The sequence below is a fragment of the Lissotriton helveticus genome, chromosome 2_1 (assembly GCF_964261635.1).
Source record: "Lissotriton helveticus chromosome 2_1, aLisHel1.1, whole genome shotgun sequence".
Classification (NCBI taxonomy): domain Eukaryota; kingdom Metazoa; phylum Chordata; class Amphibia; order Caudata; family Salamandridae; genus Lissotriton; species Lissotriton helveticus.
In genome coordinates this window covers 604,178,206-604,194,976 of record NC_136059.1, presented here as the reverse complement: position 1 = coordinate 604,194,976, position 16,771 = coordinate 604,178,206, and the positions used below count along the sequence as shown (strand labels likewise).

Below are 16,771 nucleotides of genomic sequence, written 5' to 3'. Positions count from 1 at the left end.
ACCAAACCATTCATCCTACAAACAGATGCCTCCGATTTTGGTATCGGGCCGTGTTGTCCCAAGACTCAGGGGAGGGGGTTGAGAAGCCCATACTGTACATCAGCCGGAAACTGTTCCCTAGAGAGGTGAAATACCCCACCATTGAGAAAGAGTGTCTCGCCATAAGATGGGCGATAGACAAACTGCGTTATTACCTGGAGGGGCATCAGTTCGTGTTGTACACTGACCATGCGCCCCTGTTATGGATGAGTAGAAACGTCTCCAACAACCCGAGGGTTATGAGGTGGTTCCTTGCACTGCAACCCTTCAGGTTCCAGGTCCGCCACAGGAAGGGGTGTGACAACGCCAATGCGGATTTTCTATCCAGGTTTCCTCTCCCCGATCGGGAGAATCCTAGGGGGGGGTGTGTGACGCGGGGGACCCGGACACGGCCCCCCTGGCCTGCCTATTCATGTGTCGCATCTGTTGTTTGGAAAACCACGGACGTGGTCAGCTGCCTTCCGGTGATGAACAGTGAGGGACCCTGTTCCTTTAAGTGGGCGGCAACGGAGCAGGAACCTATCCACGGCAGCACGATAAAGCCCTGCCCTGCCCCTGGACAGGTGTGTGTTACACCTGGAGGCGGAGAGTGGAGACTGGAGAGCGAGGACGGAGTGGAGCGGCGAAGGAGTGAAGACGGTGAAGAGCGGAGGCGGATCGAGGACGAAGAGGAGTGGTGGCGGATCGAGGACGGAGAGGAGCGGAGGATGAGTCAGGACGGAGAGGAATGGTGGAAGACCGAGGACGGAGCGGAGGAAGGGGAAAACACCGACCCAAGCGGGACCAGTCGAGACCAGGACGGACTGGGAGCGGAGAGCAGAGGAGGCAGCCCTACGGAGAAGCGAGACTGCAGCGACACGCCAGGAGGCCACCGAGAAGGCGCATCGCCCAGCCACGCTTCCCGGGAAGTGTGGCTAGGACAGGTACGGTCTCGTTTCCTGGGCTGGGCGGGACGTACTCTGGGCAAACCACCTTGATCCCTACGGGACACCGATAAAACAATCCCCCCTTTAGTTTCTTCACAATCCCTCACGTATAGAGGGGTAGATAATTTGCACGCGTGTCTCCCCCACCACCCTTTTCTCACTCAGGTTGGGCTGGGACAACCGAGTAATACTGGTTTCCTTTATTTTTATGCACTTTGGGCGAAACCCCCTGGATCCCTCTCGACCACGGCGGAAGCACGGACTACGACTCCCAGCAGACACCGGGAGACGAGGCGGTGGAGCGGAGTGCGAGAGGGTCGGCAGAGGAGGCGGCAAACCCTCTACCCTTTTACAGGGTTCCTGTATTAAAAAGGAGACTGTATAAAGTAATAAAACCCGCTCTTCCTAAAACCCCTTTGTCCCTGGATTTGTTCGACAACCAAGCTGAAACCCCACACAACCAATTTTTATAAGTCTGCAAGTTACCATCCACAAACATATGGTCAAACTAAAAGAACTGCTGGATTCCCTTGGCAACAGTAGATTATAATTACTCTTTGCACTCTTCTCTGGGACAAGCTCTTTTTTTCTTATATGGGTACTATCAACATTTATTAACCTAAGCTAATAGTGAATCCCTTATGCCTGCAGTGAAAGCTCAGTTACAGCAACTACACTCTACTCAGAATGCAGCCCACCAACATCTTCTTCAAGGAAAGGTAGCATACAAGTGCTCTGCAGATAAACATTGCAAACCATCTCCTGAGTATCAGGAGGAGGATAAGGTCTGGCTTTCTACTAGGTATTTGCCTATTCCTGGATTCCATTCAAATTTCACATCTACATTTGTATTGTAACAAAAACGTGGGAAACTCCGAAGTACAATATCCTTGCAGGTCAGTTGGCAGAACCAGACTGTTTTCCCATATCTCCAGGGTTCAATCTGCAGTCATAAACAGCACTAGACAACCTTCACTGATCATCGTCAATGGAACACCTGAATATGAAGTAGAAGAGATCATTGACTCATGGCTCCACACTTGTTATTTACAGTAATTGAGTCTTGAAAGAGGTAAGACATATCAGCAAGGTCTTAGAAACCAGCAGACTATGTTCAAGCTTTCACTCTGATTAAACAGAACACTTCCACTAAATCAAGTTCTAAATTCAGCTTCTCGGGGTGGGAGTAGATGCGGGCACATTTCTAGAATGGGGGTATATTGTTAGGATTAAAACTTGGGACAGAAACATCATTCAACCTGCACTAGGGGGTTTGACAAGACGGAAGACAGGTCAGTGGAAGCTTGGAAGATTTGGAACACTAGACTGCTAAATACAGACACTTGTACTTCTCACTTAAGGGGTCTGTGGTCAGTACCAGATTACTGGTGGCACAGCCCTATATAAGCCCTATGAGGATTCATGCACCTTGCATGGCAACAAGCAGTTAAATGCATTGGCTCTTCGCTTACGCTTAGTTTGCTCCCATTCTTCATTCCCTCACCAATGTTGCTTTCTTCCTCTTTGATTTCTAACATGTTCTCAGTTCCTTACCTTTTATTAGTCCAATATTCTGTTGCGCTGTGCTTTGTTTCTTCTAATTTACGCCTCACAGATGAACTGGTGTGTTTCAGGAGTGTTGTGGGGCGTACAGCTGGTTTTTGAGTTGTTTATCAGAGGCAAACCTGCTGTTGAGAAAGGTATGCCTACTGTTTGTATAAGTGCTTTATGTGGCATTAGTATCTATTGCATTATACTTACTGATCCCTTCTTGTCATACAGCTGTGCAAACTCCATTAACTCCATCAACAACTGTCTGCGAGGTATAGCCACCTGACAGAATTGCTGATGTTCTGAAAGAGTCCAGTCCAGTGTTTACATCTCTTCTCCCTTCCCTGATTTTCCCCATATTATTATTGCAGAGAACAAGTTATGTTTTGCTCAAGCAAGCAATGGAGGAGGTGTTATTAGTGTGATCAGGATATCTGTGCTAAAAGCTGGAGATCTTATGCCATATGCTCCATTTATAGGTTTGTTTATTCACATGCATTTATTTTATTTTTGCCTTCTGTGACAGCATTGTTACGCCACGTGGTTATGACATTTAAGCTCCATAGAGCTATGTTTCCAACAATATGCAGGGCACATTGGTCACAGGAGGCGCTCTGGCCAGACTTGAACCTTTGACAAAACTAAGTGAAATGCACTGGCTAGGGGTCTGATTCTTTGGAACAATTTACCTTGAAGAAATATGGTAACTATAGTTCCTTTTTAAACCTGCAGCATGTGACTACAGGGTCGGCCCGCCTCTAAGTTGCCGTATGGGGCCCCAATAAGTTCCTTTAGAAGGTTTCTAAATGCACTGAATATATCATCTTTATTTTTCTTGCCTCTAGTCTGGCATGAGGAATGTGCACCATTTTTTTACATTTAATGTAACAGTCTAGCATAGCCAGACTGGCTACCATAAGAGTGATAAGAATGTCTTGATGCATGTCATGTGTGCCTCTGTTTATACTTCAGCCCACACATATGCATACAAATGTTATCCTGGTGCATGCATGATATCCACTAAAAGAAAGACGCACTTTGAGTTACGGAATAATTTTCCACAGAGAACTAGGAGTGGAAATCCTATATTATGTTATGTTGTATGTGTTCTCTACATCCTACAAGTACCAGGACAGTATACCCAGGAATAGTGTAAGTTAAAGAGTTGCATGAATTCTGAGGTTTACTCTGCATACTTACACCTTATTAATAATACATTTTTGAACACATAATACAAGATAGTTTCCACTTTTGTATTTGACATTTTGGGATCTGTTACAGTAAGGTCCTGAGAAAAGCCCAGCGACCTGATGTTGGCCCAGGTGGCTGAAACATGTAGATCACAATCACACAAATTATGTAAGGGACCAAAAATACATTAAGTGAATGGCAAGCCCAGCTTATTTGATGTATTACACCGAGAGAGTGAAGCATTCGTGTCATTTAATTTCTCCCACATTTTCTTCAAAATATTGGATGGGAAACACATAGCTACCTTGCATGCACATCAAACAGACATGCTAGAGACAGACTATTTACAAACTATGGATAACAAACTTCCCTATCTATTAGAATTGTCCTTAGCACCTTAGGTTACATTTATATATTCTACAATGAGGGGAAGGCAGTTTCTACTGCTTATAAACCACAAACTTGGATTCTAAGGCAGAAACACATTTTGTTTCCAGGGAGAAAAGTTTTACTACGGTGGAGATGGCTATTATGAAAGAGTGCCATCTGGTGCATGGAAATGTATAATTATAGTTTCTCCTATTCATACACTAGAAATATGTGACAAGCTCCCGTAGGACCAGCAGTATAGGGAACGGCTGCTATGCAAGTAACTATACCACAGTCTATAAATGCTATTATGGGTAAAATACATATCAAATGATACAAAAGTGCCTTCAAAGGGCTCATAAGATGAACCATTTGGAAGTGGTCTGTCCTCATACCTCACCCCAAGACAAGCAGACAATCCTGACTATGTGTCTTCTCCTTGGGATGGTGCCACCTGTAGATGAGTGCAACACCTGGGAAGTATATTTGCATGTATTTATACTATTATGTATGGTACACTCTTATTAGCAGTTTTTACAGCTATATTAAGACAAGTATAAAATTAGCAAAGAACTGCACTAGCTCTGGACTTGGGGTAGAAATTAATCAGACATTTTTTAACAGTTTTCTTAATCATCTGAGTAACATTTGTGGAGAAGCAGCAGCTCTGACCATCTGCCCGATACTTACAGCGGATTCTGTTCACAACAGATGAACGGGAACTACCACAAATAATATCAGAAACGTATACATCTGTGTATAACCTGACTTCCTAGGCCATTAAACCGCATCTCAAAGCGAAAGGCGAGGTTCAAGGTTCCAGATAAGAAAATTAACATAAAACACAAAGAAACAGAGAATGAGCGAAATAAAAAGGGTAGTCCGTAAAAGCAAATGTATGTCTCCAATCTCACATAAATCCTTGGATACATTTGAGATGTTAGTGAAGAAGGACCTGGAGCATATCAAATACACCAAACCTAAACAATGCAACCTGACATTCAAAGAAAGCCGGATTCTTAATGCTTTATGTCAGGACACAACGATAACATTTCAACCTGCGGATAAAGGGGGAGCCCTTGTAGTTCTGGACACTGACTTTTACATTCAAAGCGTTAACGAACATGTTCAAAATACTGATACTTACATTCAGTTAGACCATGACCCTACCAATGCATTTTTGGAAAAGTTGGGCGACATTTTACAACAAGGATTGACTAATGGACAAATAGATGATAATACTAAGAGATTCTTAATGTGTTCCACACCGAAGACCCCGCATATATATATATATATGCTTCTTATAATGCACAAGGATAGTATACATCCACCTTTTCGACCTATAGTGGCCGGTTGTGGGTCCTTTCATGAATCCATAGGACGTTACTTAGATCATCATTTGCAACCCCTCGTACAATCCTGGGAGACGTACATCAAAGATACTACTGACTGCCTCCTGAAACTGGAATCTGTACGTCATCACTTTGAACATGACATTTGGCTATGCACCATCGATGTGGTTGCTTTGTACACATCTATAGCTCACAATGAAGGACTAGAGGTGGTGGAATGGAGACTGCTACAATCCGAATTGACAAGAGAAAAAAAGCATCTTTTTGCTGGAACTTTTACATTTCTCATTGTATCACAGTTATTTCAGTTGGCAGAACACTTTTTATTTACAGACAACAGGTACATCGATGGGCTTTCCCGGGGCCCCATCGTATGCAAATACATTCATCGCTTATTTTGAACACATTTACATTCTCAACAACCCTGTATGGCGCGAAAACGCGGCCGTATTTCTACGGTACATTAATGACATACTGGTAGTATGAAAAGGCTCGAGAGAACTTTTGGAAGATTTTATTGCTGCATTGAATCTTTACAATCCAAGAATTCAATTCACACATGAAATACAGGTAGAGAAAATTCACTTTTTGGACATCGAGATTTGAAAAACTTCATTAGGATTAGAAACGGCTGTTTACAAGAAACCCACAGATGTGAATAATGCTCTACACTATGCCAGTGCACACCCGCCATCCTTGAAAAAACACCTACCAATATCCCAATTGATACGCATAAGGCAGATAACTTCAGATCAAGCAACCTGTCAAGTCCTAATGAGGGAGCAGCTCGCAAGATACAAAGACAGAGGTTATCCACATGAGGTTTTGGCTCAAGCTAAACAAATAGTCCAACTGAAGAAACGGGAAGATCTGCTAATTCAAACCCAGCGGAAGACACAAAAACGTGAGGTTTTCGTGTTAAAAAATTCAGTACAAGCGTCTCAGATAAAGGCCATAATAAGGAAACGTTGGGAGATCATCGAGCAAGAAGCAGACTTTGTGGGCTTTTTTCAAGATCTACCTTTATTCGCACATACCAGACCGAAAAATCTGAGGGAAATCTTGAAACACAAAAAGACCACACCAGGAGCCAAACACAAAGGCATGAGGAAGTGCTACAATTCTGGACAGTGTGGTAATGTAATTCCGGGAGATACCTTTTTGCATCCTCGGACAGCCCAAAAGATTAAACTTCGCCATACGTCTGACTGTAACACTGAAGGGGTAGTTTATGCCATTAAATGCCCGTGCGGGCTGGTCTATGTAGGCAGAACAAGCCGTAAAATTAAAACTAGAATAGTGGAGCACAAAAGCAGAATTAGATACAAAAATCCCAACTCTTCTCTAGCAGTACATTGGGTAAATGCAGCACACTCTATTCCTCAATTGAGATTCACTATTTTAGAATGTATTCACGTCATGAGTGGCTCAGACATTAACATAGCTTTAGCACGCAGGGAAACACACTGGATCAAATTTCTAGGGACAGTTACTCCGGGTGGATTAAATGACCACTATGAATTTTTATGTTTTTTATAATGTTTCACTGTATCGGAACCTTCAACTAACATGCTACAATTGTACAGAATTTGCAATTGTCAATGTTTACATCCCTTATATTGTTTCCCATCTTATTTTCCTTTTGTCAACTACAGCAATTGGTACTATGTTTCACTCTACCCAGATTACACAGCAACCACTCCATATACATGACCTAATTCAAGCAAACCTTTCGATCTTCACATGATACAGGTTTGACAATCCAGTCAAGGATTAGAGGATTATCACAGTAGCAGACTGATACATGTATAACACTTTAAGTATGGTGTTGGTCAGTTACGAGGTGTTTGGAGGAGACTACGTTCGCGTTTGTACAACGATTATGAGCCATACTATGTCGTCTCTGAGGGTATAGCACAGTACATTCCCAGAGTCCAATAATCGCAGTATAAGTAACTCACGCCAGAAAGCAGGGTGTACCTGTTAATATACATACAAATAAAGTTCACCGCACCTTCAATAAACTTTAAGTTCTGTTTTGATTACCTTGGATTGGGCTCATGTCGCTCGTAAATGGAACCGACTCTGGTAACGTGACCGGTTAGTCCCTTTTTGATCTCGCAATACGCTGACGGTTAAAATCGAGTGCATTTGGCCGCTTGTGTCGGCAGCACACATCGCAAATTCTTTGGTACCGGCTGGGAGACTCACGTTGGATTCAGAAGGCTTAACATGACGGTACGCCACGGCAGTCACAGGCGGTTTTTTGAACTTGTGCAGATAGGATGGTTAATCCTTACACAAGGTGTTTGTTTACTTTCACAGAATACTATTTACCAACCTTTGGCTATAACGAAAGATTGAGTTTGGATTATAGTAGAGAGTGCTGTTTCTGCTAGTGACGGGTAAGAGAACTATTACATTGTATTTTTCCTAAAGAGCAGGTTCGATAGAAGTCTGTAATACATGGTTGTCCTTTCTTTAGCAATTGGTGCCCACACGTGTCTACAGTGCCATAGGACAATTTGGGTAAGCATAGTTGACTGTTAACGGTTGGTAGTTAGCACTGTAGGTGAGGTGGAAGAGAACTAGTACACACGATATCACATGGTATCTGTAGCTTTCAAGTTTGCACACAAGTGACTCACAGAGCACAATTTTCTTGTCCTTTTGTATCCCTTTCCGATTCTTTTTTCAGCTCTTTTTTCATTTTCCTTGATTGACCTTTTGAGTGAAAATTCTACTTAAATCTCTTTTGTCATTCTATAATCAACTTTCTGAAATCGTGATTCTACATTGGTTTTTGTTGTAGCTCCAGATGACGGACCAGAAGAAAATCTCATTGATTTGTTAATACATTAATGTTTTTTGTTTTTTTTTGCAGAGTTTTATATAGCGCGAACTAGACCCGAACCGAATCAGGTATCAGAGCGCTTTACATAGCACCAGTTACTTACATTTTAGGCACGGGGAGATTAAGTGATTTGCCCAGAATCACAGGAGGTTTTGGCGTCGTTACCGAGACTCGAACCCAGATACCCAGGTCCGAGGTCGAGCGCCCTAGCCGTTAGGCCAACTCCTCTCCCCAATGTTATTCTTATATCCCCTGATGAAGGGTTTTAGTTAACCCAAAATACATTGGGAATGAATTCTTAAGTTGGTTATTTGAGTTTGTCGATTTAAAAAAATGTAATATTTTTGTTTTCATTTCAAAATTGAAATATACATTGATGAATCAAAAAAGTATTTTTTGCTTGTACTTACGATGATCATACGCATTGAGAATCTTACATGACATTTTATGTTTAAACAGGATTAACAATTCTGATCACACTTAAATCACATTCAACCCTTAAACCATTTAAACAAGAAATAAGCTATTATGAAGGTACACAGTCAAAATATAGAGTATTTAATGTCGAGGTACAGAAATATCGAGTTCTAAATATCGCAGGTAAGTAATATCGATGTTTTTTATATCGAAGTTAAAAATGTCGTCTTGTGTCATTGTATGTAATATCGATGTAAATAATGTCGAAGTAAGAAATATCAATGTTGTAAATATCGAAATGTTAAAATATCGTTATATGATGTATTATATTTATGTTATTTTTAATAGATATAAATGTTTATATAATAGGAATAAATATACATTTTTTAAAAATGTTAGATTTCTTTAGGAGCGGGATGTTGGGTTTATAGGGGATAAGGGTGGGGAGTGTTTTTAAAATTATAAATGTAATTGTAATGTATTTTAGTGAAATGTAAATTTGAAAATTGATATTTAAATAAAAAATTATATTTTAGTATACATTTTAAATGTTAGGATGAAATTTAAGATTATATTCTCGAAAATTTGAAAATAATTTTAGGAGCGGGATGTTGGGTTAATAGGGGATAAGGGTGGGGAGTGTTTTAAAAAACATAATTATAATTGTAATGTATTTTAGTGAAATTTAAAATTGAAATTTTGAAACAAAATCGAAATTTATTATAAATTTTAAATGTAAATATGAAATTTAAATTTATATTCTCTAAAATTTGTAAATAATTTTAAGAGCGGGATGTTGGGTTAATAGGGGATAAGGGTGGGGAGTGTTTTAAAAAATATAAATATAATTGTAATGTATTTTAGTGAAATTGAAAATTTGAAACAAAATCGAAATTTATTATAAATTTTAAATGCAAATATGAAATTTAAATTTATATTCTCGAAAAATTGTAAATAATTTTAGGAGCGGGATGTTGGGTTAATAGGGGATAAGGATGGGGATTGTTTTTAAAAATTTAAATTTAATTGTAATGTATTTTAGTGAAATTTAAATTTGAATATTGAAATTTAAAAAAAAATTAAAATGTATTAGAAATTTTAAATGTAAATATGAAATTTAAATTTATATTCTTTACAATTTGTAATTCATTTTAGGAGTGGGATGTTGGGTTAATAGGGCATAAGTGTGGGGAGTGTTTGAAAAATATAATTTTAATTGTAATGTATTTTAGTGAAATTTAAATTTGAAAATTGAAATTTTTTAACAAATTACAATTAAATAGAAGTTTTAAATGTAAATATGAAATTTAAAACTATATTCTCGAAAATTTGTAAATAATTTTAGGAGTGGGATGTTGGGTTAATAGGGGAGAAGGGTGGGGAGTGTGTTAAAAAATATCAATTTAATTGTAATGTATTTTAGTGAAATTTAAATTCCAAGATTGAAATTTTAAAAAAATTAATATTTATAACAAATTTTAAATGTAAATGTGAAATTTATAAATAGATTTTTAAAAATGTCTAAATTTTAGGAGCGGGATGTTGCGTTTTAGGGGATAAGGGTGGGGAGTGATTTAAAATATTTAATTAAAATTATTAAATATTTTACTAAATTATAAATTTTAGTTTTTAGAATTTTTAAATGTATGGTGAGGAATTGTAATAGTGGTATGTATATTTTATTTTATATATATATATTATATATTGTTTTAAGTGTTGCAATTAAAAAAAAAAATTTTTATGGATATTTAGAATTTTGCTGTAAAAAGGAAAATGAAATGTCTAATTTTTAAAAATTGTAAATACATTTTATATTGTTATATTGTGTTTATAGGGGATAAGGGTGGTGAATGTTTTCAAAAATTTGTATTTAAAAGTAAAATATTTATTTAAAATCTATATTGTAAAATTTAAATCTAAAGTATTTTATAAATATAAAATTCTAATGGAAATTTGTGATGTCAATAGGTAATGAAAAAAAAAGATATTTTTTAAAGTATACTAATTTTTAGTAGTGAGTTTTTGGTTTTATAGGGGATAAGGGTGGGTAGTGGTTTACACATTTAGGGGTCGATTCCAATTCGGGAAAAAAAACGTCCGTACGATTTGTATCCGGAGCCCTCTCCGTACGAATCGTACCCGTCTGTCTGAGTCGCGTAGTACGATCCGTATTCCGTGAATCCATCCGAATCGTCGCGATCCGTACGTATTGCAAGGCTGAAACCGTGAACCGTATGACTCGTACACATGCCGTACGACCCGACGAGTACGATCCGGACCAGGGTATGAGGACGCGATTCGTACGGTCCACGTCAGGTAAGGGCGAGTCGTACTGAAAAGCACACAAACACTTACACACCGTACAGTCCGTTCACCCCATGATCGCAGGGGTACGCACCGTACCCCTGCGATCATGGGGTGTACGGGCCGTGATGTACCTGCTGTGGCCAACACAGCAGGTACATCACTGGCTACCCAAGTACGTGTGTCAAGCGACCCGTCACAAGGACAATAATAATGTCAGGGTGGTTACATTCGTCAATCTACACACAAAGTAAAATGACATGTGAGGGATGGCAACTAAACCTCACACCACAGAATCTGGTGGAGTGCTTGAACTACTCGCCTCGGACACACTTCCAGCACCAGAAACTGGAGTGTGAGACACAGCCACCGATCTACTGACTGACACATGAGCCATAGACCCAGACACACCGCCAGCACCAGCAACAGGAGTGTGAGACACACCCACCGATCTACTGACTGACACATGAGCCATAGACCCAGACACACTGCCAGCAACAGGAGTTTGAGATACAGCCACAGCTGTAGTGACTGACACATGAGCCATAGACCCAGACACACCGCCAGCACCAGAAACAGGAGTGTGAGACACAGCCACCGATCTACTGACTGACACATGAGCCATAGACCCAGACACACCACCAGCACCAGAAACAGGAGTGTGAGACACAGCCACCGATCTACTGACTGACACATGAGCCATAGACCCAGACAACACCGCCAGCACCAGCAACAGGAGTGTGAGACACAGCCACAGCTCTACTGACTGACACATGAGCCATAGACCCAGGCACACTGCCAGGACATGTCCCTGTACACTGACCAACAAATACCATGCCTGCATCTGACACATGAGAGTGGCGGACACACACAGTGCCAGTACCTGCAACAGGAGAGGCCACAACTGACACAGTGCTACTACATGATGCATGACAGCGTACAATAGACACAGTGCCACTATCTGACACATGAGAGTGAACTGCAGCTGACCCACTAGGACCACTGAAATGATGAGCCACAGGGCTGTATGGGCCAGGAGGCAGGGTGGCTCTGGGAGCTGGGGACAGCTGTACTGGAGCGACATTGGGGTGGTCAGGTCTCACTGGTGTGTGTCTCCGTTTTTTTGTGAAATGTAGGGGCACACCGGACATGACTGGACTGGTAAGTGGAGTGGCATCATCAGACATCAAAGGTGGATCATGTGCTTGTGGTGGTCTGCTCTCTGGGAAAGTGCTGGGCCCTGCCTGCCGTTTGCTGTGGGCCTGCCTTCTGCCCTCTGCATCATGTGTAATGGGGGATGGAACAACAGTGTATTCCTTCCTCTGCTTCTGCGGGGCGTGGATGGGAGTAGAGGTATGGGGGGACTCCAACGCTGACACATGTGTTGTACGTTCCTTAAACATCATCCTCAGTGCAGCCAGGGGTGATATATGCCTGTCCTTGATGGTGCTTGTGTCCATGGGTGAACCCTTGGCCATGGGATGTGCCTTGGACGTAGGAGGTGTCCTGTCCCTGGAATGTCCCTGATCCCTGGGCGGTGCCCTGTCCCTGGGTGCAGACTTGTCCATTGTAGTGTCCCTCTCCTTTGAAACTACCTTCTCCTTGGGAGTGTCGCTGCTCTTGGGAGGTGCCCTTTCCTTTGTAGTGTCCTTGTCCTTGGGAGTGTCCCTGCTCCTGGGAGGTGCCCTTTCCATTGTACTGTCCTTGTGAGTGTCCCTGCTCTTGGGAGGTGCCCTTTCCTTTGTACTGTCCTTGTCCTTGGGAGTGTCCCTGCTCTTGGGAGGTGCCCTTTCCTTTGTACTGTCCTTGTCCTTGGGAGTGTCCCTGCTCTTGGGAGGTGCCCTTTCCTTTGTACTGTCCTTGTCCTTGGGAGTGTCCCTGCTCTTGGGAGGTGCCCTTGCCTTGGTAGTGTCCTTGTCCTTGGGAGTGTCCCTGGACTTGGGCTGTGCCCTTGCCTCTGGAGTTACTTTTGTGGGGGATGCCTGTGTAGCATGTGAATCCATTTCCCCCAACACCCCTTGATGTTCCTGTGTGTCAACTCCAGTGTAGCTCACGTCGTCTTCGGAGAAAGACATCCCAGCCCTAGGGGATGGTGTCTGTGCCCTACGTGCCCTGCCTTGCTGCCTGTGGCTGCTCCGAGTGTAATAACCTGAATAAGAGGCCTGGTCTGATAACTCACTCTCCCCGGTAACATCAAGTGGTGTGGATGGTGGTACAGAAGTAGCACCCTGTCTATGCGACTGTACAATGGCTGAAGACACAGTGTTTGCCAATGACTGAACTGTTCTGTGGAGACCAGCAACATCGCCATGCATCCCCTCCATGAATGCCACCACCTGCCCGAACTTCCTATTGTGGTCTTGGAATGCAGTGATCATGTTGGTCTGCCCTACACACAGCTGTCGCAGCAGATCAACAGCCTCTGCACAAAGTGCACTTTGTGTCACAGGGGCAGGCTCCCCGGTGCCTGCACCGAAGGCAACTCTGCTCCCCCTCCTCTGGTGAGCACGAGCAGTACATGTTGCAGTGGGTGGCAGTGTGGGCCCTGTGTGCTGTGTCCCGACTGAAGGTGTCAATTGCCCACTCCCTGTCTGTGACAACTGTGCTGACTCACCAACACTTTCTGAGGATGAGGACGATGGTGTCTCCACATGTGAGTCCTCCAGGATGGTTCTGTCCCCCTCTCCGTGGCTGCCCTCTTCAATGTCAGTCTGCGTGTGTGTCGTCTCGGATCCGGATGCATTACCACCAATCATCTCCGTCGCCTGTGTGTCAGTGCCCTCGGCCAAAGCTGGAAGAGAGGGAGAAGAGATGTTAACCTAAGTGCCACACTCACGTACTGAAGGTTAACAAGTCACACCGTTCCTTACAGTCGATTGACATGTAGCACCCATCCTGTACACAAACCACCCCTACCACATATCATCACATCATAGATCCGTGGGTGTCTGTGAAACATGTACATCATACAAACAGGGCAAGTGCATGCAGACCACAACACATGTCATGCCATGGGACACCAGACCTCAACGGCATGTCCTGGAACCCTCAAAAACAAATCAACTGGTATGACCACCTGGCGGACATGGAGGCTACCGCTCACTCCACTAATGACACCAACATGCAATATATGCAAAAGTGCGTACCACGGATGTCACTACTGTGTCTCAGCACGAATACATGCATGCACTCACAAGTTACAGACACATACAGTCTGCTTACCGCTAGTTTGCTGTTGATCCCCTCTCAGCCGGGCGGACAGGTCAGGATGCGTCACAGCAATTATGCGGTGCATTAGAGGTGTCATGGTGCGTCGGGCAAGGCGGACTGTTCTTGGAATGATCCCCAGTGTCATCTCCGCAACATTCTTGCTGAGCCTTGATATGTCGTCCCAGCGCTTGTGGCAGTGTGTGTGTCGTCTATTGCACACCCCCACTGCCCGTACATCACGTGCTATGGTCCTCCACACGGCCTTGCGAAGGTGCAGCTTCACCTAACAGGATGGGAGACAAGAGGGGAACGTCAGTGGACTGTTTGACATTCATAAACATTGCAGAAACACGCATCTTCATGCAGCCATGTGCAGTACAACACATGTGAAGGTCCCACAGCACACCGCCAAGCTTGCAGAAGGAGTCAGTGACCACCTTATGCCCACCAACATGTTACCCACTGCACTTACCACCTGTCCGGGGGCACCGTAGAGCCGTTCATAGTGGCTGAGCACACCATCCACTAGGACATCCAGCTCCGCTGCGGTGAAGGGACGAGACCGGATCTCTCGCACTCTCGACATGGCAAGGTCCAGGACTGTGGCACTACAGCAGCTGTTGTTAGATAGCTCTGGAGCAGCAGGTGGAGGTGACAGTCGCAGGCAGCAGTTGTTGGATTGCTCTGGAGCAGCAGGTGGGGGTGACGGTCGCAGGCAGCAGTTGTTGGATAGCTCTGGAGCAGCAGGTGGAGGTGACAGTCGCAGGCAGCAGTTGTTGGATAGCTCTGGAGCAGCAGGTGGAGGTGACGGTCGCAGGCAGCAGTGGCTGGAAGCAGTGAATGTGTGCAGAAAATCTTCAAACATATATAGGGCCCGGAGCTCATATCAGTGGCACACGTCTGCAGCAATTGGTTTTCCCTGGATGCATCATTCAAAAAGAGCCAATGACATTGGTGTGGCGGTGCACGTCTTCCGCTATTTTTGAATGCGCTTACGCGCAACGCGTAACCTGTTCCCATTGGCTACATGTGCACGGACCGTCACGTTCACACACCGGCAACCGCATGTGCGCGCTACCGCGACGGTGCATCATTTGAAAATAATCACTCATTGGCGCCGCTATGGCGGTGCACGCATTCCGCGGGGGCGTTGCAAGCCAACACATACATTTGATGATGCAATCTGGAAAGGCAGTTGAGAAACCCCCTTACAGTGTTATTGAGGCACACACCGCCAGTCCCGGCCGGACACCCACCGCCAGTCCCGGCCGGTCACCCGCCGCCAGTCCCGGCCGGTCACCCGCCGCCAGTCCCGGCCGGGCACCCGCCGCCAGTCCAGGCCGGTCACCCACCGCCAGTCCAGGCCGGGCACCCACCGCCAGTCCAGGCCCGTCACCCACAGCCAATCCAGGCCGGTCACTCACCGCCAGGACTGGGCGGTGGGTGACCGCCCTGGACTGGCAGTGGGTGCCCGGCCTGGATTGGCGGTGGGTGACCGGCCGGGACTGGCGGTGGGTGACCGGCCGGGACTGGCGGTGGGTGACCGGCCTGGACTGGCGGTGGGTGACCGGCCTGGACTGGCAGTGGGTGACGGGCCTGGACTGGCGGTGGGTGACCGGCCTGGACTGGCGGCGGGTGACCGGCCTGGACTGGCGGCGGGTGACCGGCCAGGACTGGTGGTGGGTGCCCGGCCTGGACTGGTGGTGTGTGCCCGGCCTGGATTGGCGGTGGGTGCCCGGCCTGGATTGGCGGTGGGTGACCGGCCGGGACTGGCGGTGGGTGACCGGCCTGGACTGGCGGTGGGTGACCGGCCTGGACTGGCGGTGGGTGCCCGGCCGGGACTGGCAGTGGGTGACCGGCATGGACTGGCGGTGGGCGCCTGGCCTGGATTGGTGGTGGGTGACCGGCCGGGACTGGCGGTGGGTGACCGGCCTGGACTGGCGGTGGGTGCCCGGCCTGGACTGGCCGTGGGTGACCGGCCTGGACTGGCGGTGGGTGAGGCAATGACACTGTAAGGGGTTTTCTCAACTGCCATTTCAGATTGCATCATCAAATGTATGTGTTGGCCTGCACCGCCACCGCGGAATGCGTGCACCGCCATAGCGGCGCCAGTGAGTGATTGATTTCAAATGATGCACCGTTGCGGTAGTGCGCACATGCATTTTGCGGGGTGTAACCGGGATGGTCATTGACCATACACCATATGTCATGCTTAATTGCTGTGTAATTGGTCATCTTCTGTGTTGGTGGAAGGCGTCCCCAGATGGCGTATGTACACACGCTGCATGTCTACGCACACATGTAATCTTCTTAGTTGTACGTGTGTGTCAGGACATGTCCGGAATGCTGGAAGAATATTGATGTGTAGTCTATGGACCGTGTCCACGTTATGTTATGTTATATATGTTATATATGGGTCTTGTATAGCGCAACGGCTACTCCAAAGGAGTGTTCCGGCGCTTTTGTGCTCCAGACCCAGAAAAGAGACTAAGAAACATAACAACAAACAAGTAAAACAGAGGATGAAGCCAGTAGAGCTCTAATTGGAGAATAACCAG

The 16,771-nt window shown here is 44.9% G+C and overlaps 1 protein-coding gene across 2 annotated transcripts in view; it reads right to left on the bottom strand.

The window, feature by feature from the left end:
- Positions 1 to 16,771, bottom strand: part of FAM151B (family with sequence similarity 151 member B) — a 564,366-nt gene that overhangs the window by 254,012 nt on the left and 293,583 nt on the right. The gene's annotated exons all lie outside the window — the stretch shown is intronic.